General features: G+C 40.9%; 1 protein-coding gene across 5 annotated transcripts in view; it reads right to left on the reverse strand.

Annotated features, from left to right (window-relative positions):
• Positions 1-18,856, reverse strand: part of ERC2 (ELKS/RAB6-interacting/CAST family member 2) — a 1,638,183-nt gene that overhangs the window by 229,957 nt on the left and 1,389,370 nt on the right. For 4 of the 5 annotated variants that reach the window (XR_003856601.1, XR_003856602.1, XR_003856603.1 and 1 more), the window contains one exon: positions 9,584-9,787. The gene's annotated coding sequence lies outside the window, so the exon portion shown is untranslated. Of the gene's footprint in view, positions 1-9,463; positions 9,788-18,856 lie in introns of those variants that run through there. The other variant, XM_029600911.1, reaches the window with a different exon arrangement.

Raw genomic sequence — 18,856 nt, forward strand, 5'->3', positions numbered from 1 at the left:
ACCCAGGTAAGTCCACAGATCAGGTAAGTGAACAGACCAGATAGGCAACGATTCCTGTTTGCCACTGGTGTGTGAAGTCAATAACATAACATGCTGCATCCGAAAGTCATTCTTTGTGTTTGGGGATATGGATGACGTGAAATCATGTAGACTGATCCAGAAATTTGCTGCCGGCTCGATGATTGAGAGAGAGCAGGTATGGGTTCCACATGTCCAAGTACAGATCGTATCGTTTGCGAGATGGTGAAGACTTCGCCGACAAGTGTTCATAAATGGCCAACTGGTGTAACTTTAGCCACCAATGTGTTAAGGATGGGGGTTCTCTATTTAATCACTTGGCCAAAATTGTCTGTTTTGCCAACAGAGCTTTACAGAGAAAATACATTGGACTTGCTGGTGCAATCCTGGAACCGTGTCCTTCATAAGATGTAGGAGACATACTTTCGGGTCTACAGGTAGATCCAACTTGAGAAAGCCACTGAGGTAGCGCAGGACTTTAATCCAAAATTGTTGGATGGGTTTACAGTCCCAGAAAGTATGTAGAAGAGTTGCACAGTTCGAAGGGCATTTGAAACAGTTTGAAACAGTTTGGGGAGGCTGTCAACTTCCATTTGGACGCCTGTAGTGGGGAAATATAAATTCTATGCAAAAGTTTATATTGGGTTTCTCTCAATTGCACGTTTTTCACACATTTAGCTATAGCGGTAAAACATTGCTTGAGCTGAGCAGCAGATATAGGACTGTTGAGATCATGAGTCCACAGCTCCGCTAGTGTGAGAGTTCTGTCTGAGCTTTCCAAGGGGAGAAGTTTTTTCACCATACTGGAACATGACATACTTGGCAGTGGTAGGGAGAAGAACCCCTTCAATATGCACTGGCTAGATACAACGGTGGGCTGGCATGCCCACGTTTGTAAAAAGTGACGGATCTGTAAGTAAGCGAAAAATCCAGTAGAAGGCAGGGCATATGCTGTTTGTAAGTGCGTAAAAGATCGTAAGTGGCTTCCAGTGGGGTCAAGCAGGTGATGGACGAGGGTTAAGCCAGCCTCTTGCCATAGGTTGAAAACAGAATGTTCCCAACTGGGAGAGAACGTATAGCCATTTAGGCAGCTCAATCATTTTAAAAAGTTGCATGCGTCCAGATATAGATAAGGGGAGGGTCATCCAGTCCTTCAATTTCTGTTTGGTTTTTGGCAAGAAGAGGGAGAACATTGGCCACATATAAATTTCCAATATCAATCGGAATGTGTATCCCCAAGTACTTCATTGTGGTGGTGACCCATTTCAAGGGAAAGTGTCCCGGCCAGGTCACGTGTACCTGGCTAGTGACATCAATAGTTTCCGATTTGTCCGTATTACTCTTTAAACCGGAGAAAGTGCCAAATCTGGTCTGCAATTCGAGGACCTTATGCAATGAAGTAATTGGGTTTACTACAAATACAAGCACATCATCAGCAAAGGCAGCCACTTTGAAACTAGTGGTGCCCACCTGGATCCCACTAATAGCCGGGTCGTTGGTGATAGCTCTTAATAAAGGGTCTAAGGTCAGAATATATAACAACGGAGAGAGGGGGCACCCCTGCCTGACCCCCCTATGAATCTCAAAGAGAGAGGACAACAGGCTGTTGGCCACAATGATTGGCTGCGGTTGCTGATATAGCTGTGAAATGTTCCGAAGGATCTCTCATCGAAATCCAAATTTTTGTAAAATAGAGAACACGTAATCCCAAACAACCCAGTCGAATGCTTTCTCTGCGTTGAATCCTACCGCTAGAGCCGGGATATTTCTCGCCTTACAGTGAGTCATGGCCACCCAGAGACTGAGGAGATGCTTGCTAGCCTTTCTGCCTTTCACAAACCTGGTTATCTGATATCAGATGAGGCAGTATTGTACTCATCCTTGTGGCCAGTATCCTTGCAAATAATTTGACATCATAATTTAACAGAGAGATGGGTCTATAGGATGCTGGATTTAGTGGATCCTTGCCAGGTTTCGGAAGTACAGCGATATATGCAGTGGTAGCTTCCCTAGTAAACCCTTGATGGGAGATCTCTGCAAAATAAAGCCTCAAGGAATCCCCGATATCCAATTTTAACAATTTATAGTAGTCAGCATTAAAACCATCTGGACCTGGTGCTTTGTGTGACTGACTAGACCCAATATTTTCCCAGATTTCCTGTATTGTAAATGGGGCATTTAACACTTGTAACTACTTAGTGGTGAGTGTAGGTAAAGTAAGGGAGCTGAAAAAAGTATTTCCTCAGCGGCTGCATGGGCCTGAGGTTCTGCAGCATAAAGATTCTCATAAAATGTTCTAAATATTTCGCAGATTTTTGAGCCTGAGGTGTGTCGTACCCCTTGTCTGTCTTTGAGGGCTGCAATAAATGCCGTTCCACGTTGGGCTCGGACTTGGTTCGCCAATAATTTACCCATTTTATTTCCAAATCTGAAAAGCTTATGTGAATAGCAGAGTAAGTCGTGTTGTGTCCTGCGATGATTGTAACAATTTAGAGTGTTCAATAAGTCCCGATATTTCTGTTTGGCTTGACTAGAGGGATGCATCACCAACTTACGTTTTGCCGCATGTACTTCCTTCCCGAGATCTATGAGCTGTTTGTTAACTAGTTTCCGCTGTCTGATGACATATGCAATTATTTTCCCTCTCATCGTGGCTTTACCTGCTTCCCAAATTGCTGCCTTTTTTACTTGATTCAAATTTCAAATGAAACACCAAGAGGTCCCATATCCATTTGAGGGAAAATAGAGAGGGGGTCCTGGGGAGTGCTGGAAAAGTATCCAATTAATAAACATTAATTAGGTTTATATTCAGTAGGTCAGTGAGTGGCAAGATAGCCCGGTCAAAGTTAACTGGGTATCTTTAGCAGGTATATTCATTAGGACTTAACTGGTTAAGTTTCCCATCGAATATACTTAGCTAAAGTTACCCAGATAAAGTTAATTGGATAACTTTGCCACTCACTGGCTTATTGAATATAAAAAAGAAGCAAAAAAGGAAAGAGCAGCAGCCGAATCCACCCCTCCCTCATGACCCCCCAAATCTCTTTTTAAAAGGATTGGATTAAATAGAAACCCTTCTGTCCCCTAAATCTTTTTTTTTTAAATATCATGTTCAATGAGGGTGATCACATCCCTCTTTCTCTACCTTCAAAATATTATTTGTGTAAATCCTGACTCTCACCCAGAACCCCCCAAAAGCTCTCAAATACAGAGTAGAAGAAGCAGAATCTCATAGCTTTGTCCTCTCACTTAATATATAAAGTGCCAATAGCTATGACAGTTCCCAGTACTTAGGAATTAATTTATTCACTTTACTTATTCACTGTCTGACACTTCACTGGCAACTGAAGAGCCAATACTCATTCAGAATTCGGGTCTGAATAGGGATTGGCCCTTCACTATCAGCTGCCGGTGCCATTTTAAGAAAGGGACCTAGTGGGCCAGAAGCAGCTGGGAAACACTCCTGCCTCATTTCTACTGCTTCTTGTGCTTGCGATCCCATGGATGGGATAAGATCAGGTCTCAAAAGTTTAGGATACAAGAAGGCCCAAGAGGAGTGTTTAATTTTTACATTTCAGTGGCACTTAGGATTTTTTCCTCATTTCCAAAACAAAAGTAAATGGGGAAAAAAAATCACACTTTGGTGGCATTTTTTTCAGTTTGCTTTCTAATAAAATTAAACAAGGTTTTTTTGTTGCATTTTCAGAAAACGAATGCATAACTTTACTATATAGTTACACAGATTTTGATTTTATAAAGACATTCGCTAAGTTATATACCATCGCAACGGTTTACAAATAGGCACATAGACTAAGGTAAGTAAATGTAGGTTATCGTACATTCTAACAGGTGCCAATAAAGTTCGGTTACAATTTCATACTTCACTGTAATTTAAATTCTCATTTTGCTTTTTATATAATGTATTTTTACATTTTCATTCAGACTGTGAAAATTGTTTCTCTCAAGTTTAAAGTTAATGTGTCCTTAATCAGCTTTAGCCTATGCCCCCTGGTCCCAACCATTTGCATCCTGAATAGTATCTCACATAAATCCATATATTTTAAATTCTTATTCGGTGCTATATTTCCATTAACCTCCTTTTTTATCTCATAAACATACTAGTGTTTTTAATGTCTCCTGTCATTGTAATTGCTCTATCTTCTTAAAAGTATTGTTGATGTCTTTTGAACTCCTCGGTTTCATCCATATATTTTTGGTACTGAAGTGATCAAAACTGTACTTGAAATTCCATATAAGTCATATTCATAAGTGATATTTAGAGCTACTGGAAGGGGTGCGTGAGACTGCCTAGGGCACCAATGCACTTTGGCCCGAGGCACCAGCGCACCATGTCTCTCCACTTGCTTCAGCAGCAGCAGTATGTAACTATCCTTGCTGCTAGGCAGCCCCCCCCCCCCCACCCAAACAGAGATCCTCATGGAGCCACGCTCTCTACCATTCTAGCCACCTTCTTGATGGTCCCATGGCTCAGCAAGCCCAGACCTATTTAGCCCTGCCTCTCCCATAGCATAGTGCCTCTTTATCAAGTCATCTTGGCTCCTCCTTTGGCCCAACTTGCCTTGTCTTGCAACTGCATGGTCCCTGTGGTCTTCTTGTTTCACCTTGCCTTGTGGCCTCCTTGACCTTTCCATCTTGTTCTGTGGCCTCCTCAGCCTTCTCCCCTTATCCTGTCTCTTCCTTGGTCTTCTTGTCCTGCCTTGTGGCCTTTGGGCTTGCTAGTCTTGCTCTGCCTTGCCTTGTGACCTGCTTAGATCTCTTGTCTTTTCTTACATACATCTTGTTTTGCATTAGTTTCCTGTTAGCCTAAATTTGTATATTCTTTGCCCTGCTCTCATGGTCTAGTCCAGGTCTTGTCCTGACCTGTAGGTCCTTATCTTGTCCTTTCTAGTCCTCCCTGTGGCCCCTGCTCACTGTCAGCTTTCAGTCCCAGTCTTTGCCTCCCACGACCACCTTGCCTCTTGTTCCAGCCCTTATCTTAAGCTCTGCCTGCCTTCAGTGACAGTCTCTTTCTTCAGTTCCAGACCTTGCTTCCTGTTCCAGCCCTTACCGCCAGAGCCAGTCCCCAGATCCCACCTATTCCCTTGCACTGCCTTGCCTTCCCTGTCAGTCTTTCTTGGACAGATCTTGTTGCTGACTCGGACTATTTCTGGCCCTAACTTTGTCTGTTTGCTATCTGCCTTGACCTACTTGGAACTTGACTTTATCTATTTGCTGCTTGTCTTTTTTTTTTTCTATTTATCACTTTTACAATTATTTTCCAAGTAAATTCACTTGAAAAGGAAATACAAGTGGTAAGCACAAATTAACAAGGAAATAAACTCCAATTAGTTATTACACAATTATGTCACATATCTATCAAGCACACTATTCGGCCCAAAATTTACACAATCCAGAAGAAATTTACATTTCAAATATGAATAAAGTATATTTCTATAACTATAAATGCAATTATAATTACATTTTAAAGAAAAAACATCTAATAATCATTCTACTCTTTAGAAGTCTCAACCTGATGAGCTCTTAACCAGAGACCGGTGATGAACTAAACTGAGGTCCTGCTGCTTTGTTAACCAAAAAAGCAGTCAACTATGATGGTTGATAAAACAAATATGACACCCCTTGATGTTTTATTAAACATTTACATGGAAATTTTTAAAGCAAATAATAAACCTAATTTAAGAGCTCTAGGCTTCAACAATACAAATTGTCGTCTCCTTCTTTGTGTCTGTCTAGATATATCTGGAAATATTTGGATTTTTTGATTTAAGAAAACCTCAGATCTATGAGAAAAGTATTTTTTAAAAATCCATTCTTTATCAGACTCTAGTAGGAAAGTTATTATTAATGACATGTTTTCTTCTGTTTGGTCTAGTACTGCAGAAATATCCAATTTTGGGGATCCTTTTGATGTTAAAACTTGTATATGTTCTTTATCCATTTCTCTCTTCTTTAATGGAGGCTTGTAATATACTTTCGCCATAATAGGTAAGGTACCTTTTGGAATTTTAAAAACCTCCATTAAGTATCTTCTCCATAAATCTTTTGGTGAAATAAATGCAACTTTAGGAAAGTTTATATACCTCAGGTTTCTCCCTCTCATCTGATTTTCCATATTATCCAGCTTCATTTGCAATTGTTGATTTTCTTTTATAAGCGTTTGCTGAATGTTAATATTGCTCTCCAAATTTACCTTAATAGAATCCACCTTCTCTTTCAATTTCAGAACTTCATGCTCCACACCATTCATCCATTGTTCAAGCCTTTTAACATTATTTTTTATAGTTTGAAGCTGTTTTATCATATTCTTCTTCATAGTATTGATTGTTTCCCATAACATCTCTAAGGAGTAAAGTTGAGGCCTTACCAGGTCGGTAACTTGAAGCTCCAGGGTCTCTGTTGTTATGTCCCTAGTCTCCAGCACAGCAGCTCCAACAGTGTTTTTAACGTTAGCCTCAAAGATCATGTACTGGGCCTAGTCTTCCTGCCCCAACTGCACAGGCTCTGGTAGAGACCCACTGGGGGTTAACGGGCAACGACCTTTCTGCTGGGGAAAAATATATCAGTAGCTCTATACTGGCTTCGGGCTCTGCTGCCCCCCGTCCGCCAGTCAGCGAGCTTCCCTCTCCAGCTATAGATCCACGCCGGACATGGATGTCCATGGGTCGCACCACAGGAGATGCTAGGAGTGCTTCTGAAGCTAAGCGCTTTCTAGCTCTGTGCTTCCACGCTGAATGCGGTATGGATTCATGAGGTAAACGGCCTAGGGCAGGAGCGATGCACTAGTTCGTCTTGCTATGCCGCTATCTTGGGTCTAAATTCCCGCTGCCCTTGTGGCTTGTCTTAACCTCCTGCTTGGACCCTGACTTAATTTGTTCGCTGCCTCTCCTGATTTCTGTCAGCCATGTATTGCACCTGGAAAGCCCTACTGGCCACCAGAATCTGTGGGCTTAACCCAAGGAGGAGATGACTGGTCAGGCGAAAGACCCTGTTTGGCTTTGCCCAAGTTTCCGGCCCTGCTGCTGTTGGGGGAAATCCCTCATCAGCTAATTTTCTTCTCCGTGACACAGTACAAGGTGTAAGTTCTTGCATGGCTGTGTCATCAGAGGGGGATCCTGGTAGGCTGTGTCATCAGAGGGGCACCCCCACTGCCTGGAACTTTATTTTATTTTTATGAATTACTTCGTTTTAGCTAAGCCAAAGCTATTTGCACACAAACATGATCAATAACATACAAATCAAAGAGCAAAATTTGTTTCATTACACAATTTAACTTCAATCTAAAATTCCCTAGTATCCAAAATAAAGTTGAAATCTTTGTCAAGACACCCATTAAAAATCCCAGTTCCTTTTCCATGAGATCCAACTCAATGCAGCCATCAATTTTCTTTGTCATGTTAACAAACTGCAAACAACCAAGGGCTCCTCATAATGGTATCAAACCTTGCTCTTTTTTATAACATTACAGGGGATCCCAACTCCCTTCCCTGTAGCTGGCCAAAACTTTAGAGAAAGACCCTCTGGACTGCCCAGGGCTCCAGTTAGCCTGGCAAGGAGGAGGGTTATATCTCCTTTTCCTTACTGATAATTATTCTTTTGAGGTACATAAGGACCCATGATGCTTTGCTAGCAGCTGGAAGACACTGACTTGTCTTTATTAGATTATTGTTTAGCTAGATGCCAAAGTCTTTTTTTTAATTTATATGTATCTAAAGCATTTATTTCTAACTTACACATTAGCATAGTTATAATACCCCAAGTGCATGATCTTATACTAACATTTTTTAAGTTCACCTGCAGTCTTATTATTTCCTAAATTATTTTAATTTAACTACTTTAAAATGTTGTACGGGAATCAATTCAAAATTAGGTCTCATTAGTTATATAACATGCCTTGAAAGAAGTAAAATACAATCCATGTTTTGTTTAGAATGGACTTAATATGGTGTACAAATAGTAATGATACATTTATAATAACAAAATAAAAACATTTATTAGGCTTTTGCTCTCTCTTTCCATTTTTGGCTTTTTATTTTAAAATCAGTCATGCCTGGCTAGAAGGGAAAGTAAAAAAAATCCAGATACCGTCTTAGAAAATAAATACGATATAAGAATGGCAAGTTCATGAAGTATTAACATAAATATCTCAATAAACAATGATTTATTAAGGTATTCAAGCCACAAAAATGAACAGTAGCAAATTTTCTCTGCCACTCCATTAATGAAACTGTTCTCTAAGCAACAAATCCATGACAAGCTGAAGTTATTATCCCAGTAAAGTCTGTGACTGCCATTTGAAACTTATTGATGGCTTGGATATTGGTGGTTCAACAGATAAGCTCTCTTGCTTTACAGTCAGAAGGTCATCAGTTCATATTTTACTTAGGGAAAATCCAATGCATGTTCCAGGATTGTGTGTGGGCCATTCTAGATGCCTGGAGTAGTAGTCCTTAAAAGAACTGGCCTGCTTTGTGCACAGCAGAATTCTTGTGGAAGTGGAAGAGAAAGACTGGCTAAACATGCCTCGAGTAATGAAGCTTCATTGAAAACAGGTGTGCTTCTTTTAAAAAATAACAAAATAAATGAAGCTGCTCTAGGCTTAGTCATATACTTTATGTGGTGTGCAGGTCCAGGCAAAGTTATGATCATATTCTGGACTTTATAATATTATAATTTTTTTCTTTGCATCAGTCATGTGGTAATGAAATTTGCTTAAGGGTTATCATATGGTCATTCATTTCAAGTACTAATGGAATAACTAAATTATTTTGAATTTCATGTTTATAGTTTACTACAAAGTTCTGGTAATTGTATTGGGCCTGTAGAAAATTGGAATCTTTACAGATTATGATGCCATGTATTGGATCAACATCATTTAGTAGAAAAGGCCTAATTAGTCTTGAAAGCTCATCATCACTGAAGAAATCTTGCATTGGGCCAACACATGGCTTTATAACCTGTAAAGAATCCATGTTTTATATTAATTAGAAGAAAGAAGAAGTTTAGTTTCCTAATAAAGAAAATAAAACATTTGGTAGATTCTGGTCTAGGCTGGGGTGGGGCTTGGCATGATACTGCCGTCCCCATACCTTCCTAGCAGCTGGGCCCACAAATGTCTCCGGAAGCTTTCCCTGCTTAGGGAAGAGGTGGAGCCTGAGCACATGATCCAATTACTTTCTCCTGCCACCCACCCATGTTAGAGAGATCCTTAGGCTTGTGTAGTTTGACCACCAGAGGGCAACTTAGGCTATGAGGCCTGGTGCAGTTGTACCTTTTGCACCTGCCTAAAGATAGTTTTGGATGCATTCTGTTTCAAAGATTATTGGAAAAAAATAAGCAAGGCAACCATTTATTTAACTTCACAGAATATGGAACATAGAATTTGACTGCTGATAAGGATCACAGGTCCCATCCCTTCTGCCCAAACCACTTCCTGCTGCATTACATAGATCCTCATTAATCTCAGACTTTTATGAATGCCATATGAAAGAAAATTAATATTACTTGTATTACCAGCCAATATTATCAAACCATTCAGTACACAAACCTGCTCTGGTGTTAAGTTACATTACTTGGATCTGTCAGATGTCTCCTCCTCCTTCTTCACTTCCTCTTCTCCTTTTTCAGGCAGGTAATGGTAGAAACTCTGGAATGAACTGGGGACCATACTCTAGGCAAAGGTTGGACAGGTGATCAATGTACAGCATGAGATTTTGCCGTGGCTATGTGCCTCCAACAGTGATGGGATCATCTGGTGGGAAAAATGTAGTTGAGATGTAAAGATAAAAATAAGAATGCTTGAAAAAAAGAAATGCACAGATATTAGGCTTCTTAATAATGTATTTGTTAATTGTATTAACCAATGTGTTACAATGTTATTTCTTATTGAGTTTTATAAGACGTCAAGACTTGCCTTTACTTTGCAGTCATAAGGAGGCTGATATTCAAATGCTACCTCAGCTATGTTCAGTGGCTGCCACTTAGCCAGGTAAGTTGTGGGCAGAGAGTAGGTGGATCAGGTGGTGCTACTTATCCAATGAAACTTAGCCAAATAAGTAGCGATATTTGTTCTTATCCGGTTAAATTAACTGGATAAATCAGACCATGGCAGGTCTAATTTAGCCAGCTATAACTTATCCGGCTAAGTGGTGATTTTGATGAGGATATGCAGCAACATAGCCATCCTGCTGAATATCCCATGGATTTTAGCTGGATAAGTCTTATCTAGCTAATTTATATAGAAGTTTAGGTTTGAATATTGATATATTGCCAAGATTGGAATTCATCACAGCCATAAGTTCCAAAGGCAAAAGCTGTTAGCTTTCTTTTTATACCTTATACCTCCTATATATTTAGAACATACATTTATTTATTTATTTATTTTAAAACATGTATAATCTACTAATCCAGTAATCTGTCCTCAGTGGAGCACAACATAAATATAGAGAAACATTAAAATGAAGAAATACATACAGAGATATAACAATACGATAAACAAATTCTCAAAATCGGTTAAGTATTCAGTATATTAAATAAAGGCCTGAGCAAATAAAAAGGCCTTTAATTTCTTGCAACGGCCAATCAGTCACAGCTCTAAAAGTAGTTGATTCCACAAAGTGGGGGCAATTACTACAAAGGTTTGCAGCTGTGTGCCCACAAGGCAGACTGCTTTGACTGTGAGAATCTCAAGTACATAGCCCCTTGCAAGTGTAAGGAACTGATAGTGAGATATATGGATATCGCAGTCCGAATGCTCTAAGGAACAACCTGGTGAAGTGCCTTAAACACCAATGTGAGAATTTTAAATTGGATTTGCCAGGAAACAGGAATGTAACTACATGGAATCTGAAGACTGGCTTAATGCTCACCAATCTTCTCATTGTGGATCCCTATAAACTAAATTTCCTGTGATATAGGCCTGCTGAGCACTGCTCGCATTACTCATTTTCCTGTCAATACAATAATATTTCTCACCAGATTACACACAGGAGCCAAGAAAATTATTAAACTACAGCACTTATAGTTTCAAAATGACTGCTACTTATCAAGAAATGTAGTTGGAATAGTACTGTAATTGTAATAACTTTTATACATAAAATAGTCATAAAAAAAGATGGAACTATACTAGCCAAAAAACTAGAGCAAATAAGTACTACTTAATCCTTATATGCAGAGCACAAATAGAGCCATAGACTCAGGGTGCACACATATTAGATTACGAAGAAAGCTGCAGTTTGAGACCTCTGGCCCAGAACTCTTGCTGTGATGGGCTGGGCTAGATGGGAAAGGGGAGAGACAATCTCAGATTGCTATATGCCATGACTTGGGAGATCTGGATTCAGTGGTGTACTCAGGCCCAGAAATGAAGGGTAGATGGCTGATGCTACTGTAAGCATCTCTGCCAGCCAATGAACAGAGCTGAAGATATTCTTCTTGGCCTCTCCCTTACAGCCCTCATGCTGGCAAGAGTCTTCTGAAAGGCCCAGTCATACTGTTCAGGGAAAGGGATGAAAAAAAAATGGGGAAAAATTCCTAGAGGAAGCTGGTTCCAATTGACCTGGAAGCCTAAGGATAAAGAGAAAAATTACTTGTCCAGAAATAAAAATAAGGCCACTTTCTCCAGAGGGCAATGTTCTAGACAAAAATAGCAGTCAGATGAAGTTGAGGTCAAGGCGGGCAGCGAGCAGACAGTGCCAAGGTCCAGGCAAAGGTCAAGGCAGGTGTAGATCAGGCAATGTCAAGGCTTCAGGCACAGGTCGGAGCAGATAGAGATCCAGAAGAGTACTCAGTATCCAGGACCAAGGTCAAAACCAGAAGTAAGGCAGAGACGGACAAGTCACAGACAAGGACAGAAGTGGGATAAGGCAGGAAACTGGGAACAGAACTCAGCAGGAGACAAGGCAGCACTGGAACAGGGCACGGCAAGAAGGGAAGGCAGGAGCAGGGTAGAACACGACCAGAAGCAAGCAAGATTAGGCAGAAGACAAAGCAGAGACATGGAAAGACAGGAACAGGATCAAGGCACAAGGCATGCAGCAACATGGAGCAATATACAGTGCAGATAATTCAGGAAGATCTGTTGATATGGTGCTGGCTGGGAGCGCAACTGGGGTTTAAATTCCCAGTTCGTGCTGACATCGTCTCCCGGCGCCGTTCCTAGTTTCCTGCCTCAGGGTCCTTAACATTCAGTGCGTGCCTAAGGGGGACCAAAGAGGAGGCAACATGGCAGGGTCTTTGCCATGGAGTGAGCTGCAGGATCAGAGGGTAAGTGAGGCCGTCCCCTGGCTGGCCAAACATTGTATTTATTTTTATTTTTAAAGAGGACTTAGCTAACCAGTCAAATTTGCTAAATCTAGCCAGTGAAAATTTGTCCAGCAACATTTAGCCAGACATTCAGCTACACTTTTAGCTGGGTAAGTGCATCTGAATACTGAGCCAGAGATTATTTTTAACGGTAACAGGTTTTTTAAAATCTTGCCCTAAATGTATAATTTTGCAGAATTAGTACAATGAAAAGAGGTTAACATAAAGAGTCTGGAATCTAAATATGATGCATTTGTGAAAAATGTATATTATGCAATAACCAAATTGAGTAGCCAATATAACAGAATTCACTTTCGAATTGTACATCCAACAATGTTGATGTACTCCTCTTTTTCATAATAAGGTCTAAACCTTAAAAAAGTAAATTCTCTTATAAAATAAAATAGAACAAGAATATAATGTAAAGATAAGTAGAGGATGTCCTCTTAACCTGTAACATATTTAGGTTTTCCTCACCTTAACAATATTGTAAGTACTTTTTGTCTAATAAAAATATCCTTCTGCAAGTACGGACATTTCGCTTAACTACCATACCCAATCATCTTAAATTGCTGCTAGTCCATGCAGATGATTTAGTGTACTTTAAATATAAATGAAGCTATTTCAAAAGTGCTTTTATTCATTTACAAAGGTGTCTCTATGACTCTAAACAGCAGAATTGCAATATATTATTTGCCATAATCATCAAATATCCAAGGTCAAGGATAGATCACCAAAAGAATGCATTGAACTCATATTAAAGAAAGCTAAAGAAACACTGGATAAGACTCTATTGCTTACTTGTGTGTATTCCTGACAGAACTTCTAAATGTAATAGTAACCTTTCACCCCCACACATTAAACACCATAATTATGTAATTAAAACTAATTATGCAATTTAACATACAAATCTTTGTCTGATATGAGCCGTGTCAATTATTTCAATCACTGGCCTCTGAAGGTTTTACAAGCTGAAATAGAACAATGAGGCTTTAAATCGATTTTGAAGTAAAAAGTGAAAATGCAGCATTTTCAATAACTGCATAGATTAGGAGAGTAACACTGGAGCCACAAGACTGCTGAAGTGATAACCAAGGCATCCAAAATTGTTGACAGGCTTTATCTCTGCATTTCATAATATAGTCATACTCCAGGACCCTGTGGGAGATTGTCAACACGTGAAAATGTCTCTCATTCCAAATTTATCTGCAGCTAAAGGAGCTATTTAATTGGAACATAAGAAAAAATTATTCCACTATGTTCCACTTCCTTAATAGTTGCTATGAACCTCTGTGTTTTATGAAGAGAAACACACAAAGGCTAGAGACATAATTGTATGCCTTCACATTTATGTTATTTTGCTGAAAGCAGTTAAAAACACTCACAGGAATAGTGGACACTTGGTGCTGTGGTGTGATTGGCGCTGCCTAGTGAGCAAGCTCAGTTGGCCCACACTGACAGCTGGCAGCAAGCCCTGTCACAGGACCAACTGGACCTTCGCCTATATCAGCTGCCTCTCCCACAGGTTGAGCCCTAGGGTTCTGGTGGCTGGCAGGTCTTAGGTGGGTCCCTAGGGCAGTCCAAGAACGAGAGTCCAAGGCGAGGTGAAGGTTGGGGCAGGCAGAAGATGGCAGATATGGATAACAAGCCAGATGTCGGGGCAGGCAGCAGACAAGGCATGGTCAGGTCCGAAGCAGAAGGGCAGGTCCAGGTCATGTTCAGGGAAGGTCAAGGGCCAGACCAGGGTTAGAGTCTGAGAAATCAAGACAAGGGGAATGGGACAAGACAAGACAAGACAAAGACTAGAGAAGAGCACAGACAAGGCAAGGGCAAGGTATGGATAAAGCAAGGCAGGAACACTGGAACTAGACAAGAGACAGGAAAGCAGTAACAAGACACAAACACTAGCAACACACACTGAGGCAGTAAGCGCACCAGAGGACCTGTTGCTGAGGTGTTGGATAAGTGCCCAGACCAGCCTAAGTAGGGAAGGCAGCTGATGTCATCAAAGGATGCTGTGGGGACTTTCCTGCCATGGCCCCTTTAAGAGTTGGAATGTTGGGCACATGCATGCTTTAAAGTGAACTTGGATGGAGGGAGATATGGCCATGCTGCGCTCGACGGCGTTCCTGATGTGAGGATTTAAAGGCATGGCAGAGGTGTCGGGGTGAGTGCAGTGGCTCGCGGGACAGCCCTGTAAGCTGCCAAATGTAACAGTACCCCCCCTCCGAAGCCCCCTCCCCAATCTTCTGAGCCTAGGCTTCCTGGGGAATCATTGATGAAATTCACGTGTTAGCTGGGGGGGCTTGGAGGTTGGAGGCTGGCTCCCAGGAGTTCTCTTCCGGGCCATGGTCTTTACAGGCTATGAGGTACTACAGCTTATTCCTGACCCTCCTGGAGTCCAATATTTTGGCCACCTCGTATTAGGTATCTTCTTCAAGGGCTACATTGGAGGGCTTGAGGGAAGTGTGCACCCCCTTGCAGCGCCGAACCTGGATTTTATAACATGCGCGCGGGTAGCACGCACAAATGTACGCCACACGCGTACCTTTTAAAATCTGCTCCAGTGCGTGTACACATAGTTTCAGGCATGTATCAGTTGCATAATTTTCTAAAGGGCAAGGCGGGTAAAGCACTGATTTTCCCACAGAAGTCCCTTTCAAAATTACCCTTTTTGTTTATATTTCTTTGTATAAAGATAACAAAAAGCATGCTGGGAAATAATGTTCCCTGCCTTAGGACTAAAACAATGTTCCTCTATAAAGAGAACTTGTATTAAGGCATGTGTTTCAAACAGATTTGTTGACCTTGTTAGTCATTTGGCCTGTTGCCTGCATATCATCTTTCTAGTCAACAGTATAGACCACTTGTCAACTTTGCAAGTAAGGACAGCCAATTTGTCAGCCATTTGCTTTAATTTTCTGTCTTGGTCTGTCACCAAAACTTCCATATACATCCTGGTCATCAATATCATATATCTGACTAGAGGATAGAAATTCATTTGTGTCTCAATCTTATTTCCTTTGCACACAATTCTCTTGGGTCTTATAGGATGTACTTAATAAGAACCACATTATTCTGCCACAGGAAGTCCTTGAGCAGGCTTTGAGAAACAGTATAGCAAATTAGTTTCAGAACATGGAAAGTTGTGTTGGAAAGAAAAGCGACAGTTATCTGTAGCACTTTCTGTAGCCTAGAAAAGGGATCTAAACTTTCCTATCGTATATATTTTGTCCTGGGTTTTTTTTTTTTATGGCCTTTTCCCTTTTTTCATGCTCTGGCTTTGAACTCTTCTGAGATAGCATGAACAGGCAGTTCTGGGAAACTCTTGAAAGTCTGAAGAAGGGAGGGACACTATTTTGAGGCATGCCATCAATGCTGCTCTTTGGTCAGTAGGGGCCAGTGGTGAAAGACAGCTCAACTCCCTCCCTGGAATTGAACTACCATCTCTGGGACATATCCAGGTCTAAGTGGCTCCAATGGATGGGTATTTGAACCAGGATCTCCTAAATCATAGCACAATGGCTTTTATCATAGAGGCAGACTCAAAATATAGGTTTTTTTTCATTGCTATACTTTTGTTAAAGTTGTATTTATCACTCATGATATAATGCAATGAAAATTTTCTACAATACAGTTTTAGTGTTACAAGTGCATATTTTCATAAAACATAAAGGCACGTCTATATTAATTCCAAAATATATTTTATGAATGTTTCCACAGATGTGACTAACCTATTAATTCTTAGCCCACTGAATATGCAGTAGGAAAATGATATACATTTCTCTTTGTAAGCCAAGAATGGCATACCTACATTCTTAAACATTTGCTAAATATCATAAAAAATGTAAAGTGTTTTCCAGACCTTTTTAAAAGATGTTAGCACGTAAACAAATAAATGTGTTGTTTAACATAGTGTAAAGACGGATACTTTATCTAAATTAAATGCAATCCATAATTTGCTTACAATAATGAATCCGATAAAAAAGCATAACTGCTTACCTATAGCAGCTTCTCTCTAAGGATAACAGGGTATCAGTCCTCACAGATGGGTGACATCATCAGATGGAGCCCAACATAGAAACTGATTTAAAGTTTCCAGAAATTTTGCGCATGCCCTACTGAGCATATACAGCATGCCATACTGCTATACATTCATGCAGGAGCCCCTTCCATCTATAATTTAGTGCAGCCTTGAAAAAAATAATTCCAAAGGGAGACAGACAGGTTTAGTGAGGACTAACAGCCTGGTGTTCTCAGAGAATACCTGCTGCAGATAGGCAACTTTGCTTTTTCTGAGGACATGTAGGATGGGAGTCCTCACACTTGGGGAATCCCTAGCTAAAGATTGCCCCAAATGAAGAAAGGAGAACACCTGAAACAATGCCAATGGGCAAAAATCTGTTTTTGATTACAAAAAAACATTTTTGTATTTTCTGTCTTTTGGACTCTTGAGAGTGGATTTGACCACCACTGATTAGATTTGACCACTGACTAGATTTGACCACCACTGATTGGAAAAACAGCAGCTGTTTCACCAATATGGAAGCCTTTCACCAATATGAAAGCCTTCTGAACACTATATCTCGCATTCACCTTGTTCACTGAAGCCAAAGAGAGGGGGACTCTCCCACATCCTCCATCTGTACTTCCTGAAGGATCTCATGGACTAGCATTGCCATGAAATTGGAGAATTTCCAGCATCTTTGTTCTGGACTCTTCTTTCTGTAATGTAAATGGCATGGCATCCTTATTCTCTGGATAAAGCCAGCAAAGGAGAGGTCCTAAGGAGGAGACCTTCTCCTTTCCTCTGGAGGAGAGGGGTCAGAAGGGAGACCTGCTAACACCTCCTAATCAGAGAAGTCCTTGGATCCATAGTCATACCCCAAGGTATGTTAAAACCTAATAGGTTGGGGATGTGGATCTGGATCTCACTTGGCTAGCAGGCAATGTCTCAGAGGGGGAGCGCTTCTCTGATGGAACCTAGACTTGATAAATTCCTGAATTTTGTGTAAATTTTCTCCCTGATGGGCTGGAAATCACCAATGGTGCAGTAACTGATATTGATTCTCCTTCGGGAACTGGTATTTATGCCATTACACTGGGCATCAGCAGAGATTCCAGTATCAGCTGGACATCCATCTTCAGGGAAACCAATGCTGTTGATGTTGGAGCACTGATGCTCTGTATTTTTTGGTCAAAGGCCTCTTGCATTTTCCTATCCAGCTCCTCCTCAAAGACTGCTGATGCCAACATGGCCTGGGAGGCAAGAGGAGAGGCCATGTCTTCCATAGGTGAATCAGTGGTTGGCCTTAGGACTTGCTGGAACTGGGATGTTTACCCTTTTGTAGTCACTTGCATACAATTTTGATTCAGAATAAGATGCAGATCAGGGAATAAAACTGATTTATTTAGCAGAAAATAACCAAAGAGTCATTGTTTGCTTCCATTTTCATACTCTCATCTTCACAGAAAGCTAATTCCTGGGATTATTCAGAGGATGAGCTCTCCTCATCCCTGGAATGCTTTGGGGGATTGAAGGCTGCTGCCAGAATATCCCCATTATCAGCACTGAGCATTGACGAAGACCAATTTCGATGCTTCTTGGCCTTCTCCTGAAGCTTGTCATCAGATCTCTGCAATGCTAGACTGAAGAAGCTGAATCCTTCACTATCTCTGGATGAGAGATGACAGATGATGGTCCATCTTTCCTGGCAATCTATTTTGAGGAGGCCCAATGCCTTTCCGATTTTGATGCACCACTAGTGGTCAATGCAGCTTTCATGACCTTCTATGTCAATGCCTCTGATGCAGATACCAATAAGTCAGGATTTTCCAAAGGGGTCACAGTCACACACAGGAGACACCTTCACATGTCATGGTTGGCCCCCAAGTAAAGGATATATTTATTATGGGGATCCATGATAGACATGAACCTTTCACACAGGGGGTATTTGTTGAAGCCACAGGTCTTTTTCTCTGGTAAGGGCATCGGGCAAAAAATGAGTGCAGCAAAATCAAATGACTTCACAAAACATCACAACCAGTACCACTTCAATGCACCGATGCCAGTACACCACACAACCATTGAAAAAGAAAAGAAAACATATAAACCAAGACTGAAATATCTACCTGACTAAGGTGAAGAAATAAAGATCATGGGGACCTCTCAGGAAGTCAAAGTTTCCTTCACAGCAAGAGAGACAAAGAACTGCGATCTGTGGGTTCTGTAGAAAAGTTAAGACTGAAGGGGACCCTGTGTAGATGTGGGACAGTATGGTATCCTTCACATTCCCAGAAGGGCATGCCTCATGAGAGGCTTCTAGGAAAAGTAAAAAGTCATGGGATAGGTGGCGATGTCCTTTCGTGGATTGCAAACTGGCTAAAAGACAGGAAACAGAGAGTAGGATTAAATGGACAATTTTCTCAGTGGAAGGGAGTGGACAGTGGAGTGCCTCAGGGATCTGCATTGGGACCCTTACTTTTCAATATATTTATAAATGATCTGGATAGAAAT

The sequence above is a fragment of the Rhinatrema bivittatum genome, chromosome 4, assembly GCF_901001135.1.
Source record: "Rhinatrema bivittatum chromosome 4, aRhiBiv1.1, whole genome shotgun sequence".
In the NCBI taxonomy this organism is placed as follows: Eukaryota; Metazoa; Chordata; class Amphibia; order Gymnophiona; family Rhinatrematidae; genus Rhinatrema; species Rhinatrema bivittatum.